This window comes from Danio rerio, chromosome 9 (assembly GCF_052040795.2).
Source record: "Danio rerio strain M-AB ecotype USA chromosome 9, GRCz13ab, whole genome shotgun sequence".
NCBI classification, from domain to species: domain Eukaryota; kingdom Metazoa; phylum Chordata; class Actinopteri; order Cypriniformes; family Danionidae; genus Danio; species Danio rerio.
Window position 1 is genome coordinate 35,897,839 of NC_141029.1, and position 18,939 is coordinate 35,916,777.

Here is an 18,939-nt window from a genome sequence, read left to right on the forward strand (position 1 = left end):
GTGGCCACAGCAAAATGAACCGCTAACTTATTCAGCATATGTTTTACGCAGCGGATGCCCTTCCAGCTGCAACCCATCACTGGGAAATAATAGAATAGAATAATACACTATAATATGCTAATAATATATTAATTATATTTTATAACTATTTACTAACAACTATTTAATTATAACTATTTTAACAACAGAATACAACATAACATCATTCAAAAATAAAGCTAGACATATTTACCTAAGATGCAGAACTGTAACAGTCTTTGAGAAAATCAGTCAGTGTATTTTTTTCTTGGCATGTATTTTAAACATAAACCCAACTAAATATATCATTTGTAGCAGGGCATGCACGCACGTTTACATATAGATTTGCTGTACATTTATCTCACCCCACAGCACACGACTATGAAAGGACTCCATCATGCGAGAGTGAAAGGATCAGAGGACCTGAGTATAGCCTGCGCTTTTTACATGGCGAACATTGAAAGGGCTGTACGACTCCTCTAAGAGTAGAGTGACAGGGAGGTGAGAGGCATATCTACATGTGTCGGTGTGTCTAAGTGTGTCACTCTTTAATAGAAGTTGTGTGGGCTGCCATGCATTCTTCGTGCCTTATTCACAGCGCTCGTGTGGGCGGCTAATTCGTGTTTGTATTCCGCAGGTTTACCTTAGGGGGGAAACGTTTTATTATACACTCTCTTTGAAATCGATGACTAATTGCTTTCTTTTTTCCCTCTCCCTTCTCTCAGCCACAGTCCATTTCTAGATACATTTCCTTGGGTTTGGGGGTGAGAAAGGTGGGGGTGGTGGACGTCTCAAGGTGAGTGGAGCAGACGGTGATTTGCGCCGGCGAAGATTTTTTTTATTTTTTATTTTTGCATGGATTTATGGAGAGAAGAGCTTTTTTGGAGAGAAAAGACGGGGCTAGAAGAAAGAGCTCCAAAGGGATGTGCAAACACAGTGTCAGTCGCAATGACTCAACAGCTGAGCATTTGCATACAAGTGCATGCGGATAAACTGACAATTCACAGAAATATGGGCAAAAATATGTGGAAATCAGAGGTCCACGCAGGAATGAATGGAATTAGTGAAAGCAAAAATCAATTAAAGAAGAACAGACGTCATTCATATGATTTTTCTATTGAAGGATTCTAATATAATCTTACTTGTAGAGTGTTGTCTGAATTGGGTAAAAAAAAAAGTATTCTCATGTGGTTACAGTTTTTTTAATTATCATTCTTCCATCCATGGTCTACAGACCACAGATTTTGAAAAATATTCTGGTCATTTTCTTTTAGATTAATGAAGTTGAATGACAACTGAAACTATAATAAAACCCAAAAATTACTGCTATGATTTTATTTAACAATTAAATTTAAGTATTAAATCAATAATGGCCACAGCCATATCACCCTGCAGCCCAAGACCGGTTACTCACTGAAGCTAAGCAGGGCTGAGCCTGGTCAGTACCTGGATTGGAGACCACTAGGGAACACTAGGTTGCTGTTGGAAGTGGTGTTAGTGAGGCCAGCAGGGGGCGCTCAACCTGTGGTCTGCGTGAGTCCTAATGCCCCAGTAAAAGTGAAGGGGACACTACACTGTCAGTGGGCGCCGTCATTCGGATGAGACGTTAAACCGAGGTCCTGACTCTCTGTGGTCACTAAAAATCCCATGGCACTTCTCGTGAAAGAGCAGGGGTGTAACCCCGGTGTCCTGGCCAAAGTCCCTCTATCGGCCCTTACGATCATGGCCTCCCAATCATCCCCTTCCACCGAATTGGCTCTATCACTGTCTCTCCTCTCCACCAATAGCTGGTGTGTGGTGAGCACACTGGCGCCGTTGTCCTGTGGCTGCCGTCGCATCATCCAAGTGGATGCTGCACACTGGTGGTGGTGTGGAGAGACCCCCCCTCATGATTGTGAAGCGCTTTGGGTGTATGGCCATACACAATAATTGTGCTATAAAAATACACATTACATTACAATAATTTGGAAATTTGAATAAAAAATATGAATTTACACTTAGATCTGAACAATACTGGGGGGTGATTTTGTAACAAAGTGAATCTGAATACAATTAATTAATGTGCAAGTTACAAATGAAACAGTAACCACAATATTCAGGTACAGAAATTAGATAACATTTTACAATAAGCTTGTATTTGTTAATGCATTTACAAACATGAACAAACAATGAACAATACATTACAGTATTTTTGAGTTTGTTAATTAATATACAGTTGTTCATGTTAGTTCATTTTAACTCATTGTGCATTAATGTTAACAAGCATGAATTTGGATGATAATAATGAATTAGTAAATGTTGAACTACGATTAATAATACATTTTGTACAAGTATTGTTCATAATTAATTCATGTTAGTAAATACATTAGCTAACATTAACTAATGAAACCTTGCTGTAAAGTGTGACCAGAAATAAAATAAGCACAATGTAAAATAGCACTTCATATTACTGTATTCACTGTATAAAATAAAAATAATTAATTAAATTAAGGGCGACACGGTGACGCAGTAGGTAGTGCTGTCTCCTCACAGCAAGAAGGTCGCTGGTTCGAGCCTCGGCTGTGTCAGTTGGCATTTCTGTGTGGACTTTGCATGTAATCCCCGCGTTTGATAAATTGTCCATAGTGTACAGTATGTGTGTGAATGAGTGTGAATGGATGGTTCCCAGTGATGGGTTGCGGCTGTAAGGGCATCAGCTGCATAAAAATGTGCTGGATAAGATGGCGGTTCATTCCGCTGTGGCGACCCCAGATTAATAAAGGGACTAAGCCGAAAAGAAAATAAATAAGTAATTGAAAATAGAATTTAGAAGCTACTGTTACAGGCCTTTAAAAACTCTGCAAATTATAAACTTTTACTGTATTATGGTTGCACTTTCCAATAAATTTGCATGTTCTTCTGAACTGAGGTGCGTGACCAAACATGATCCCAACAAGACGTTGTAAATTCTCTTTCTAATGTCTTTCTAAAGTTAAATTTAACCATTTATAAGTGGCTATATGTTGACAGTACAACAAAGATTCCAGTTATTGAAAAAAAATATCTGGTTACACCTGATTAATCACTCACATGTAACACATATGAAAGAGCATCAGAATATTTAGCGAGTCCTACCGTAGATGTCTTTTCACAAGGAATGTGTTTTTGCATTGAAAACATGAAACGGGAACAGGAATGCTATTGAATGCCCCATTACACCTTTTCAAATTTCATGCAATGTAGCTGATTAGGAATAAAAAGGAGTATGCTCAAAGTTTTAAAGATTAAAATGCATGGTCTCTCTTAAAGAGGAAGAATCAGTTCTGAATTGCTAAAACGGGTCATCAGCAAATCCAGTAGTGTTGAGCGATTTTGACCTATTTGGATCATACGTTGTCTGTGAAACATCGCGATTGACGATGACATCTTCGTTGTAGGTGATGGTGAATTAATTATCTATGAATAATTCATAACAAATTCATAATTCTTAGTTTACCGTTTCAACTACCTGACCCGCATGGTCTTTTTTTTTACCCATAATTAAATCATAAATAGATAAATAAATAAATAAATAAATAAATAAATAAATAAATAAATTACACACATATTACCACCTGTCAATCACTTTTTCTGTGGTACTAGGCAGAGTGATCTGTGTCGTTATAATGGCGTCAACAAACTGGCTTGGTAAAAAAGGTGCACAACCAACAGCAACCAATTAACAGTATCTGAGGTTTTCGCAAAAAAGTACTGATGCTGTGACACGCTACCTGATAGATTCAAAAGACCGAAGAGTCATTAGATAGAAACAAGATTAATGAAATATCTTGTTTAGGTGAGACGCGATTCAGCGGTACATCCTTGATAAACTGTCCAACATGTACTGCTCTCAAGGGGTTTTGTGCTCAAAGCACCCGCTGACTGCGTGGAGCTCAGACGTGTGCAAATGCTAGAGTGCATGACAGAGTGTGTGTGTGTGTGTGTCCATGTGATGTACGTTTTCAGCGGTGTGGAAGGAGGGCTTTTCAGAAACGCTAGATGAAACACTAGTGGGGAAGTAGATCATTTTCATTCTAAAATGCCATTTTTCATGAGGCAGGGGATCGCGATGTCTATCTAACAAATTTGCACAATATTAGACAGTGAACTTCGTTGACTGGCTGCAAGAAATGTCTCTTTTGACCTGTTCTCAGCCCCAGTGGTTGACTTGTGTCAATATTATGTTAAGATTTTTTGCCAGCAGACATTATTTTTGAGCACTTTCATGAAGACTATGTTATTTAGAACAAGTTCAATGTTAAAAAAAAATTCAATATTGAATCTGTCATACTATGTTTTTTTTTTTTGCCATATCACAGGGAATGGGAATCACCCATGCATTGTGGCATTCACAAACACTCATAACTATGGCGCACGTCTTTGGATTGTACGGGAAACCAGAGCACCCGGAGAAAACCCATGCAAACACAGGGAGAGCGTGCAAATTCCACACAGAAATGCCAACTGACCCAGCTGAGATTCAAACCAGCAACCTTCTTGCTGTGAGGCGACAGTGTTAACCACAGAGCCACCATGCTACCTGCATTTTTTATAAATATTTATAAGATGTTTATATTTAAATGTATATATGATGTTGATATATCACAATGATCTCATCATGACAGTCCTCAAAAGCTTGCTGGAGGTTGAAGTTATCAATAAATATAAAGCCAAATTCCACTCCATTTTTACAGTATTTGGTTTACCATTTTGGAGATAGACAGTCCCAGTCCTCATTCCTTTTCACCATATTCCTTTTCAGAAATTTCCCTTTTGTGTTTCACAGATGAAAGAACATCAGATGGATTTGAAATCATATGAGGGTTAGAAAATGATGACAAGATTTTCATGTTTCTGGATGAACTATTTCTTTTTTGAGATTGCTGATTGTCATGTCTGTACTTACTAAATAGAGAAATTTTTTGGTTTTGTGAGGCATACATACAAGCAAATAGAAAACACAAACCTGCCCTAAATCTACACATACCTGTAAGGTTTTTCCTAAGAGTAACACCAAACAAAATAGACTGTAACATGCTGCAGTACATTAGAAGGCGCCTTCAAACAAAGCAAATAATCTGGCATCGTTCAAAATTCATTTACAATGCACAAATGAGTCGAGGATATCAAAGTTGTCAAAATGTAAGAATGATTGTGCCTACAATTATGCTCTTGCTGCATGATTTTTCCTGCTTCTTATTTCAATTGATTGCGCTGGCAAAATAAAAACATGTTAAATGTGACAGAGTAAAAGCTGATTTTGGCACCTTCCAGAGAAATGTGTCTATCAAGCGCTAGCTTAATTATACTTCAAACTTTTAAACAGAGCTATATTCCTTGAGAATCACAAATATAAGATAAACATTTATAAATCTTTCAGTTTTAAAATGGGTTTCTTAAAGCTGCAGCATAAATTTGTTTCTTAGCACATTTAAATACATCCAAATATTGTACTAATATTGACCAACGCCTGAATAAAATGAGAACTTTGTGCAAATTTCTTTTTGTCTTTTATAAAACATGGGGGGGGGGGGTATTATTGATTTAAATAGATTTTAATAGATGCCTGCTAGAATAAACAGTAGGTACCAAGTTAAAGAAACAAAACAAATTCTATACAAAGAGCAAAGTGTTAACAACAAGACAATCAACACTTATAAATAAAGGTTTATGCATGATAAACTAACAACTAACTACAAACTACAAATCCACCAGTGTATGGACTACTAGTCCTGTCATGCAACACACACACACCTGCTCCAAGTTACCATTGATTACACTCACACAGCTGAAGCTGCTCAAAGACGGATTAGTTGGACTATTTATACAGCACACAAACACGCAGACTATGCTGAGTCTTGTTAAACAATTTTGTGAACATTACAATGCGTTTTTCTTGACTTTTCTTGCTGTGTTTTCAACTCTTGCCCTGTTTGTTTGTTTGCGTTAACTGCTTTCTGCCTGTACTGACTATTGCCTGTGTATTTGTTGTATAAATGATCAATTATGGAGCTAGTATATTTTTAATTAACATTACATACATTAATGAACTATAGGTAAAAATAAGGGATGGTCCGATTGATCGGCCGAAGATCGGTATCGGGCGATAATTTTTTATTCATTTTTGATCTCATGAACGGTTGCAGGTGTTTGTTTATGAATTTACCAGCAGAGGCAGATGCACAAGCATTCCCATATATTATATAGCCTAAGCCTAAGTAAAATGTATGAATAAATTGTTTTCTGAAAAGCTGCTTCTGGCCATGCCATACTCAAACCTAAATGGTTATAAGAGATGTGTTAAGGTATTATATGCAGCATCTTAAATTTATTCTCTTAGGTAAGGTGAGATCTTCCCTTAAGGTTCATACTTAGAGGGAAAATGTGCTTAATGCAATATAAAGCTTGAAGCAGCAGAATTGGTACTCGATATCGGCTGATCGGAATCGGTACTTGGTATCGGCTGCAAAAATCCCAATTGGAGCATCCCTAGTAAAAATGTGATTATTGTTCAAAAAGTATGACTGTAAAGTGTTACCTAAACAATAAATATCCTGTATTATTGTTTCAATGGAAATAAAGGAAAATAGTAACGTGGACCATTGATTTAATTGCATAAAAAACACCCAACGACATTATCATTTCTGAACATTATTCATTGTTTATTGCATTAAAAAGTTAACTTATCTCAAATTTAGGAAAAGATTTTTCTATCCATAAATATTTCTTACTGGCCACAAAACAATACTGTCTTTAAAATAAAGGTTGTAATGTTTTTTTGCTGCAATGCCATATCATAACTATATTAGATTCCTTGTCAAGTCAACACTAACAAAGCTATTAGAAAGTTTTTTATACATAGGTGTAAATATACTAACACCATTTCAGAGTCTCATAATAAGAAAACAATTAAAACTTCTAAAATATGTGCTTTAATTAATATTCTGCATTAACTTTTGAATATTTTCATGTGTCCTCTCTCTCCTTTTTGTTTTACTTTATAATTTTATTGTTTTGTTTTCTTTCTCACTATCTTTCACTTTGCCATAATATAATATGTAATACAGTAATATTTGCATTGTTTGTATTTGACCTATTTTACTGTATTTTCATTGTAATTGCCTGTTATTGCAATAAAATAAAATTTTAAAAACACAACTGAAGCAGCCATGTTGAACATTTTTACATGTTGTAATTTACTAACCGTTAAAATAAAACCCATATCACCCCGTATGGTGAATCCCAAAATGCCTGTATAGTTAATTCTAACATTTTTATTTTATTAAAATTATAAAACAGAAGTTGTCATGTGTATTTCTACCTTGGATTGCCATAACAGTCAAAAATGCCGTATGTATTTTTCAATGTGCCTTTGAATTTGCATGTCTCTGTTGCCTAGCAATTTTCTGCTAACAAAAACTCAAGTTTCTGATACCAAAAACATAACTAACTCAGACATGCCTTTCAAAAAGCATTTACCTCACAGTGAAAACTGTTCTCCTGCTTATTGAACAAATTGAGGCACAAAGATTATATATGTAAGGTAATGACTTAAATATAATGACAGATATTCTAAAAACTCATTAAAAACTTTAAACATAAATATGATGTGACATTCTCATATGAACAGTCAGAATTTTGGTAGTTCTAGTCTTTAAAGCAGTGGTCACCAAACTTGTTCCTGGAGGGCCGGTGTCCTGGGGATTTTAGCTCCAACCTTAATCAAACACACCTGAACAAGTTAATCAAGGTCTTATTAGGTATAGTTGAAACACCCAGGGAGGTGTGTTGAGGCAAGTTGGAGTTAAATCCTGCAGGGACACCGGCCCTCCTGGACTGAGATTGGTGACCCCTGCTTTAAAGAATCATTTTCTAGAAACTTTTATATTACATTCTTGGGCATTGCAAGTAATAATAACAATAATTCAAAAAACAACTGCCGATAAATATTAATGCACAGCTCAGATTTTTACTCACATTTGGCATCATAGACGAATATTAATTTTAGACACTAGTTCAAATGTTTGGAAGTCATTACTAGGCCTACACGGAATCTGTGCATGCAGATTTTTTGCCCATAATTCAGTTTATTTAATTGCTTGTGTAAATGTGTGTAAATTTATATTTATTCAGTTTTTAAATTAACTTCTGCAATATTATTGAATAATATGAAAATGGCGACACGGTGGCTCAGCATTGTTGCCTCACAGCAAGAAGGTCACTGGTTCGAATCCTGGCTGGGTCAGTTGGCATTTCTGTGTAGACTTTGCATGTTCTCATCGTGTTCGCATGGGTTTCTTCCAGGTGCTCCAGCTTCCCCCCACAGTCCAAAGACATGCACTATAGTTGAATTCAATAAACTAAATACCATAGTTCTGTTCAATTCAAATCATGTTTATTTATTTTAGTTTATTTTAGCGATTTTTACCATGTAGATTGTGTCAAAAGCAGCTTAAAATAGTAAAAAGTCCAGAGTAAAGTCCAGATTTCAGAGTTGAAGTTTAGTTTAGTTAAGTTCAGTGTTAAATGTGTTACTAGTACATAGTTAAATGTTCAAACACTGAAGAGCAAATCCACCGAAACGCAGCTCCACAAGTCCCGATCATAGCAAGCCAGTGGCTTGAAAAAAAAAAACTTTACTAATTGACGAAGTGAAGGGGAAAAAAAACTTGAGGAAAACCAGGCTCTGTTGGGCAAGACCACTATTCTTTTGACCAAACTTCCTATGTTGAGCTAAGGTCTAGGCACCGGAGGCTGGAGAAGCTCGTCCATCATAAAGAAGCTATATGTGTGAGTAGGGCACTGGCGGGAGGTCAGGCCGGCCGACAGGATCAATGCAGGGACTCGTTTGTACTGTGGTCTTTCATCTATCAGATTCCTCCATGACCACAACAGCATCAGCTCGGGATATGGCCTGGTCCAGGATTATGGATACCTTGGGATCATCTCTTCAAAGGTCTTGGATCACATCAATTGCGCTGCATAGTCTCTAGGGTATGAGTGTGAATGAGTTTCCCAGTACTGGGGTGCAGCTGGAAGAGCATATGCTATGTAAAACATGTGCTGGATAAGTTGGCAGTTCATTCCACTGTGACAACCCCTGATGAATAAAGGGACTAAGCCGAAGGAAAACGAATGAATGAATGAATGAATAATATGAAAATATCCATTTGATTTATTTACAATACAGTTTGTAAAGTAATATTATCTGCCTTTTATCATAGGAGACTTGCTTTGTTTACCAAATTATCTAATTGGATTTGCATTGTAAACATTAAATAAAAGTTTAAAAAGTTAGTATTTATTAGGTTTTTAGTTATGAAACTCCTCAAATTATTTAGTATAAATCCACAGATTTTTAACAAAATTCTCAGCAGAAATAGCAAAAAATGTCTGCAGATTCTGTCTGGCCATAGTCATTACTGAGCTACAAAAAGGGACCCGTAAAACCCAGACATATAACCAAATAAAAAATGTATAGCTACAGAATATTTGACACACCTACTCAAAAAACACAAACAAACAAGAATTCTGTATCAAAGGCTAAACCCAAACGTGTTTTGGTTTCTGACAGCAAGCTGGCATGTGAGAGTCGGCAGTTTCAAAGGTGACGGTGATATATGACGTACATTTGTCACTAACCTCGAGGTCAGCGAATCAGCTTGTGCGTTTGTTTATCTGAAGGGGCAGAAAAGGATCACCACACAGACATCAGTCTCCAGCCCTCACATGACTAAAGTCTCCATCACAGCAGCGTCATGGTCTTCCACAACCAACAACGCAGAGTAAACTATTCAGATCTGCTGAATAATGGAAGGTTGTGAGTGAAAGAAACAACCAAATGAAAGAGTGAGGTAGTGCTTTCTTCCTAGTGGTCCAACCACAGTCTGTCCCAGCCGAAGATAATATGACCTACACTGTGAAGAGGGACGTCAAAGGCCTTTGACACGTTCAGATCTGTTTGTTTTAGTGTGGGCTGAGTGACGTTCAGTGTTATCGAGTCCTTTTTTCACATGACAGCGGACGCCTCCTGTAAAGGTCTCGGTTGGTTTTTTGCATCACAAATGTTTCAAACTATTTCCAAAAATGCCACAACATTTGGGTAGCTTTACAAGGCAAAAATAAATGTCTGCATGACATAGTTGTGGTGACTTTTTCCTGAGACATGGAATGCTAAACACATGCAGAGGGGAGAACACTGGGTGTGCAGACCACAGAACTGACGACAGAAAACTCGCCTGGCAGATCATGAAACACACAATTCGACGTTCAAAATCGCTGCAGAATGATAACACGGGTGCAGGTTTGCATTTTTGTGTAGCGTTAATGGGTCACTGCTAAACAACGAGCAAATTAATTGAAAGGCTGAGCACAGTTCAACGCACTTAGCAAGAGGCTTTAAACATAATATTAGATTTAATAACCGCTGTGGTTGCTGGAACCATATCCGGTAGGAGAAAATACTGCCGTAACAGAACAAAGTGATTTCACTGATTTCAGGACTCCATGCTGTCAAAATAAGCTCATCTTTCTTGAGGAGCAGCTAGTATCCGTCTAATGAGCGGAAGGCTTTAGGTGCGGTCACAGCGGACTTTGAGCTCGTTCACTTGCGATACGCGTGCAGATGTGGGAGAGAGGAAACGCAAGCACGTGAAGAAGCTTCATCTTCCGTGGTGTGTGTGCCAAAGTTCAAGTTCCCTGATCTCTGACCTAATGAAAATCTGACAAACAAAGCATCATGGCTCAATTCAGAGAATACAAGCTTTGAAGCCACATGACTTCCAAAAGTTATGCATTTATTATACAGTGGCTTTTAAAACTTTGGGGTCAGTAATGTTTTTTTATTTTTTTATAAATGAAAACTTTTACTTAGCAATAAAACTGAGCACAACGGACAGCGAAATAATTTATAATATTATATTTATTATATTATAATAATAAATGACCAATGACTTTAAGCTTCTTCTGACATTAAAGCACTTAACAATAAAACTTATTGATAATGTACACTGTAAGTCAATATGATGTTAATGTAAGCAGCTTAATCCTAACTAAAATATTGAGTTTACTTGGATAAATGTTTTAGTTATTTTGAATGAATCAGCTTTGCAGAAATAAATTACAATTTAAAAAAATCATAAAATATGAATCAATTGGATGGTAATACACTGCAGTTCAAACCGAGCAGCAGAATAGGGAAGAAAGGGGATTTAAGTGACTGACCGTGCCACGGTTGTTGGTGCCAGGCGGGCTTGTCTGAGTATTTCACAAACTGCTGATCATCAGGGATTTTCATGTACAACCATCTCTAGGATTTACAAAGAATGGTCCGAAAAAGCCACAGCAATGCCACAGCCTACCTGAGTATTGTTTCTGACCATGTCCATCCTTTTATGACCACAGTGTACCCATCTTCTGATGGCTACTTCCAGCAGGATAACATGCCCTGTTGTAAAACGCGAATCACCTAAGACTGGTTTCTTGAACATGACAATGAGTTCCCTATACTCAAAGGGCTTCCACAGTCACCAGATCTCAATCCAATACAGCACCTTTGGAATGTGGTGGAATGAGAGATTCGCATCATGGATGTGCAGTCGACAAATCTGCAGCAACTGCGTGACACTATCATGTCAATATGGACCAAAATCTCTGAGCATTATTTTCAGTACCTTGTTGAATCCATGCCATGAAGGGTTAAGGCAGCTCTGAAGGCAAAAAGCAGGTCCAACCCGATACTAGTAAGGTGTACCTAATAAAGTGGCCGGTGAGAGCCATTTCCAAAGCAATTTAGTTTGTTTAATATCTATCATGACACCTTTTGTCGTAGATTAATCAATATGTAGCTTTACAGTTGCTGTGACAATATCTAACTGACAGCAACTATTCTCTTAATTGATTGTATACTTTTTAAATAAGTATCTTAATTCAACTTGATTATTCAGTACAGAAATCACCTACAAAGGCCCTTAATACTTTATTCTCACACTTGTATACAATAAGCAAGTCTAATCACTTCCTGACCTAGTTTGAGAAGATAAGACAGTAGTTAACAGACCATCGTCAACTTTAGTACAGATTTCTTCAACCCAGAGGAAATACAGGAGTAAAAATTATATAATTGCTAAAAATTTGTTTGAGCTATATTCATACAAAGACCTTATCAAAGTCATTAAACGATTTTTTAGAAGCTCCTTTATTTGTGGCCATTACATCATTATGCAAAACTGTGCCATTAGTCATTTCATTATTAAAAAAAACTCTTTCCTTCTCCAATTAAGTAATGTTATATCATCAGTGATACAAAAGAGAGAAAAACACTGCTTAAAATCGCACACTGAGCAGAATGTGTGAAGATGCAAAATGAAAGAATTAATAAATAAATAAATCACAGCCAGCATCACACCTGCCATGTTGGCCGTGGTTTTATTCTCTGCCTACAGTCAGCAAGAATTCTTTCTAAACACCAGCTGAGGCCTGTCATGGTAAAGGGACACTTGTATAATGTGTGATATTGAAGTTTCTGGGCTGCTCTCTGCTCAGAACTGTGATCTCGACACGCCACCCATGGTCTCCCGACTGATCAGATCTGGGTGAACCGATAAAACCACACCACGTTTAGTCAGAAATGAGAAATGATTTGCCGCAAACGTTTCATGTGCGCCTAATCAAACGGTTTCCAAGGACACGGAGGAAAACACAACTCAGATAAGACCATCCCCTGCCCTTTTATTTAGCTAGTCAGGAGGTCTGTTTATCAGGTCGGGCTACTTTGAAACACTTTACAAGGCTATAAATGTGTAAAAGAAAAAAGTATTTGAATATTGGACAAGGCAGCCCACGCATACTTACACCTCACTTGCTTTGTGGACCTTCTTTATTGATTTTTGAATTCTTTGACTGAACTTTTGAAAGTTTGTGAGAGCTAAGTTTCTAAAGTAATACCGACTTGAAATTAGGCAGGAATTGAGTAGAATAACCAGTAGATTTGCACAATACAGGTCATTTTTGCAGGTGAACAATTAAGCAACTCGGGCTGCTTATTGTTGAAGCAGTGAATGGGGGAATAAAAAGCATTTTGTTTGTGAAACCTGTGATTTTGCGGATAATAAAAGAGATTAAAAGGGACAAGGTTACTCGAGTGCTTAGCAACAATGTTCATTTAGAGTACACAATTAGAAAAAATTCACAGAAGCGAGCTGTGTTTGTTAGCGCACCGCTGACATCAGTGGGCTTTCACAAGCTGATGTGACAATCAGACTGTAAACTGGAAAGGGCACAGAATGTCATTGACCTCTTAGAAAAACCACTGCGTGGAGCCAAAACAAAGAAAATGCCAACAGCGCAAAGCATAGTTCAAACCAATATGATAAGAGACATGGTATGTAAAAGATCACTCTCAAGGGCTCATTTAATTTAACGGTTTCATAACTCATTGTTTTCCACATACAGTGGGCCTAAAGTTCATCCTAAAACTTAGGACAATGTGATGACAGTATAACCCAACGTATATTTAGATATTTTATACATACACAGAATACACTCAGTTTGGACTTGTATCCAAGTTATGTGCACATCAACTACTAACTAAGTATAAACAAATTCCTTTTTAAGGCAAGTCATTTCACTCGGCGGCCATCTTTGAAACACCTCTTAGGCATGCTCGGGCATTCTGTTCAAATGAGGAAATATCAAATTTTCCAAAATTGCTTGCCAAGCTTTTGATTAAATTTATATTAGGAAACAACAATAAAATTAAACAACAGTGTCTTTAGCCTCTCATCTGTCTGTCTAAAGCAATACCTGATTGGCTCCTGTACTAAAAAGCGTGGCTTAATTTGCCATGTTGACCGATACAAACACAGTAAGTTTGGTCAGAAGAATAATGGTTTTGCTCAACAGAGCCTGGTTTCTCTCTAGGTTTTTATTTTCCCCTTTACTTTGTCAATTGGTGAAGTTTTTTTTTTCTTGCCACTGGCTCCCTCGGATCAGGACATGTGAAGCATCAATTGACAAAGGTGAAGGATTATGGGACCTCATTTGGCACCAAGCACAACTTGAACTGTTTTGCAGAGTCTGTCCTAAGATTTTCTGAAATAATGTGCTTTGTGATATCAGGAGTTCTCTCACCTGATCATTTGAATCAATGAATATAGACATTTGGAGACTCTCTCACTGGATCATTTGATTCAGTGAATTGTTAACTGTTTCCCAGAGATGGGTTGCAGCTGGAAGGGCATTTGCTGTGTAAAAACGTGCTGGATAGGTTTGCGGTTCATTCCGCTGTGGCGACCCCGGATTAATAAAGGGATAAGGGTGTCACGATCCTCAAAATTCTCGATTCGATTACATTTTCGATTCTAAAGGCACGATTCGATTCGATTTTCGATTATGAATAATTAATTAATTAATGACCAATAAATTATTTGTAGCCTACCGTTTAAACTACCTGACCTGCATGGTCTTTGTTTTACCCATAAACAAATCATACGATAAAGGCAAGATACACACATAATTACCACCTGTCAATCACTTTTTTCTGCGGTACTCGTGAATAGGCAGTGATCTGTGTCGTTATAATGGCGTCGGTAAAAAAGACGCACAACCAACAGGAACCAGCCAACAGTATCTGAGGTGTTTGCTAAAATGACTAAGTACAAGTGAGTGAAAGATTGAAGCAGTCCTCTGACTGCCTGGACCTGCTGTCTCGAGCGCATGGCTGTGTGTGCGTCTGTGTCTGTGTGGTCACGTGATGTGCATTTTCAGAGGTAGAGAGGAAGGAGGGCTGCTCAGAAACGCTACACGCCACTGTGGATGTCAAATCGTTGTCGTTCTAAAATGCCATTTAAAAACAAAGACAGTGTCAACAGGGCCTGAGTGTGTACTTTTCGCGAGCGGATTTGCAACGGGGGCGCGTGGAGGATCGCGATGGCGGTGTTGTCTATCGGACGAACCGTACGTAATACGTACATAGCAGAGCTTGCAAAACTGTGTTTTTTTTGTCGACAACACGAACGTTGTCAACATAACTCACTGGAAATCCAAAATGCTTACACACCGGCGACTTCATTGAAAGAGGAGAGGGTTTAAGTTCTGTCGACGGGTCTCCTGCTTCTGCAGTTTAACAAGCACTTCAACAAGCCTGTTTTTTTCCCGCTTGGCAAGCTGACATGACATGGGGGCGTGGCAGCATAGACGATTCTATTTTTTGATTCGATAATCAAAATTGAGCATAAAATTTCGATCGATTTCGATTAAAAATCGAAATCGTGACACCCCTATAAAGGGACTAAGCCAAAAAGAAAATGAATGAATGAATTGTTAACTGACTCAGATGCAGCAAGATTAGTTAAATTAATGAACTAATCTTTCAGTGTGTAAACTGTTTGGTCAGGTTTGGTCAGGTTGAAAGAAATGAGCTCATTCTCAAACTGAACACCAGCAACCTTTCACCATGGCCAGGTGATTTTTCACTCTGTTACATTAATGAAACACTCATTTTAAGAGTTCTCATTTAGCTGATGACTGATAATAAAGCTTGTTTGGCATGCTGTCCTGGGAGAGCTCTTAAGATCCTCGAGCCTTGGGCTCACTTCCGTTAGCAGGGCAAAAGGGGAGTTTGAGCTCAGGTAGATCTCGATGAACTCCCCTTGTTAAGGGCTAAAGACAGATTAAGGATAGCTATACTGCTTACTAAATGTCATCTATAGCAGTGGTTCCCAAAGTGAAGGCCGGGACGCCCCAGGGGGATCGTGGGACAATAAGGAGGCTCCAAAAATCGATTGGTTCCAAAAATTAAATTAATTTTATTAAACAATAATAAAAACACGTTTTATCCCTGACCTTCAGAAGATACAAATTAATAGTCACATTACAATAGTTACATGAGTTTACATTTATAACAACATGCACCTTTACGGCACTCACATACATTAAAAAGAAAAGCCACGACTGAATATGGTGGAAGGTCTTGTGTGATGTTCTCCAAAATTAAACCAAGTATAGACTTGGGCCTATTAATGTGTGTGCGCTGTTTTTATAACCACCTCAGAGGAGATTGGGGGTCGCGAGTCATTGTCATTGTTAATTTGGGGGTCACAGGCTGAAAAGTTTGGGAACCTCTGGTCTATAGTTCCAATTTGGTCTGGTCAAATTACTTATGTTGCGTGTTTTTGGACTGTGGGAGAAACCCAGGGGTAACCCACGCGAGGACAAGCAGAACATGCAAACTCTGCACAGAAATGTCAACTGATCCAGAAAGGACTTTAAACCAATGACAATCTTCTGTGAGGCAACAGTGCTAATCACTAGGCCGCCGTGTCACCCAATCTAGAAAAGGATGGCAGAGTAGGGGTGGGAAGGGGGATTCTTCAAGATGAAAATACTGAGGTAAGAAACTCTGGTTATTTATAGTGATTTAGGAATCATCTGATAGGTGAATCATGTGTTAGCTAATGCGGGACCCGCTGTGGTCAATCATAAGCATGTGATTCTCTCATTATTAGTTTTTAAATAAACTTCACTTAAATACGCGTTAACAATTTCAACTAAAATCTGCTCTTTATATATTTATTGGCCTTTTTTTGTAAGCAAAAAATTTGTTTCAGCAAAATATCAACATATATATTTATAAGCCAAATCTTCCATTAGCTTAAATAAATATCTTTTTTTTGTTCAAAATATGGTTACGGCCTTGCAATACACCCATCATTCCTTGTGCGAACAGGTCTTAAACCCAAAGTTTTTCAGACATGGAAATTAGTCTACTTGAAAAAATGTTTCTTGAAATTGGTGGCCTTCATCGAGCCGCTGTCCTGTGCTCATCTCCCCTCACCAGGCCTCCTCATCATGTCTAAAGTGGAGGTCTTTACGCGAATCGCTGTGACATCTTAACAGCATCAATCAGCCAGGGGAACGGAGAGGGTGGCTACAGTAGATGCTCTTGACCCGAGGTAGGCAGTGTGTGTGTGTGGGCTTGTCTAATGAGCACACACTCCTGGGCTCCTCAAAGCATGTCATCCACACAGGTCTGAGTTGAGGATACGGCAGGTTAATGAGGACTGGCTGAGAGCTGTATACGCCACTCTGTCGGATTATGCGCCGATTTGACTGTACCAGCTGATGCCTGCTTGTAGAGGCAGAGTCTGAGTTTAGGTCTTGCACGTGGGTTTGACAAGATGACAGAAAGCAACACGTGCAACAAACTTTGTCTCAGACGACACACCCACAGACCACCTACTGTTCAATGGCCATCATATGCATACTGCAGTGAAATTGCTACTTCTGATAGGCCAATCACCTCGCTGTGCATGTCACGTGACAGATTATTGGGCACTACAAAAAATTACCTTACTGACAGTCACGATTGGCAGTTCTTAAACACACAAACATCTAAAATTATTTTAATAGCAACTGCCCTGTGATGTAGAATCACTGACAGAGTTCAGGGAAAAATGATAAAGTCATTTTCACACTCACAAGCAAACACTATAAAAATACACTAACAATTGCACATAATAGAAAGTGTGGTTAATTCATCCCAAAATTAATATTTTACTCACACTCATGTTGTTCCAAAACCCCTTATTCATCTTTGACACACAGATTAATACTTTTTTTTATGAAATCTGAGAGATTTCTATTCATCCTTCAAGTCTATTCATCCAAAAGCCATGACATCTCAAAACATTGCTAAAGTGATAAAAACATACATCCTTACAAATTTTGTGGTTTAATCCAACAGACACGATTGCTTTGTAAGATAAACAGTTTTTATTTAGTTTATAGATGCATCTAATTTTAGAAAAAATGAAAAAAAATTTCCCATTCATTTACATGAACCTGGGAAAGTGCAACTTTTGTAAACAAACTATTAAAATGGAAGTTTTTTTAAAGATACTCTTATTGTCTCTTTGTAAACACCAAAAAGTTTTTTTTTAATTCAGGCTATAGGGCATGCACCAGTATTTGACAACATATTGACTTTTTGCATTCACCATTCTGTAGGATAATGCATATATGTGTAAATGCATAGTGTTTCTTAGGGGTGGTCCACAATGCAGAGGTGAGTAGAGTCTCCAAAATCTATATTGAAGTAAAAGTACAAAAACTTGCGGATGTTTTTACGCAAACTATAGAAATGTGCTGATAAAATCTTCTTTCTGTTAAATAGAAAGAAATAGGAAAAATATATACATAATTCTGAATTCTATGTAGGCTATATGTTGCAATGTCATTTGCAGCATCCATCACATCATCAAACTATTCTTGTTGAACTTTTGGAGTGAAAACAGACTGCACTTGAGGCTGGTCCGATAAACTCACTGCATGGACAGTGTGACTATCCTTCTCAGAACCAGCCATGGTATGACCACAGAATAAAGTATATGATCATTTATGTGAAGCTGCTTTGACACAATCTACATTGTAAAAGCGCTATACAAATAAAGCTGAATTGAATTGAATTGAATTAAACTCGCACGTCTTCCTCGACTTCAGCCATCATTCCAACAAAGGCACGTACTTTAACCAAAAGCGGGAGACTCGTCTCTATAGCAACCTCTCTCGACACAACCTCTCCAATGCAGCATCTTGCGATAAAAGCAGCAAGCAAAATTTGCAAACAAGTCATATGAATCATATTTATTATCATTTAACATAACGGAGGAACACCGCCAAATTAGCAAAGTAAGAGGAATGAGTTTTCTCTAATAATTTACTGGAGTAGAGTAAAAGTACACATTTTTGAATGTACTAAAAAAGTACACGTTACCCAACAATTTTACTCAAGCAAATGTAACGAAGTAAATGTAATTCGTAATTACCCAGTCTGCCACTATAATATCATATTTTAAACTTTAGTTGATGTGTAATGTAGCTGTGTGAACATAAAATACAAACAAA

At 37.7% G+C, this 18,939-nt stretch overlaps 1 protein-coding gene and 1 long non-coding RNA gene across 2 annotated transcripts in view; one reads left to right on the forward strand and one right to left on the reverse strand.

Moving 5' to 3' along the window:
* LOC147835341 (uncharacterized) overlaps positions 1–18,939 on the reverse strand; it is a 221,907-nt gene that overhangs the window by 33,298 nt on the left and 169,670 nt on the right. The gene's annotated exons all lie outside the window — the stretch shown is intronic.
* LOC147835342 (uncharacterized) lies at positions 366–7,184 on the forward strand. The gene is made up of 3 exons (XR_015499696.1): positions 366–519; positions 744–814; positions 4,356–7,184. It is a non-coding gene; the product is annotated as an uncharacterized LOC147835342 (long non-coding RNA).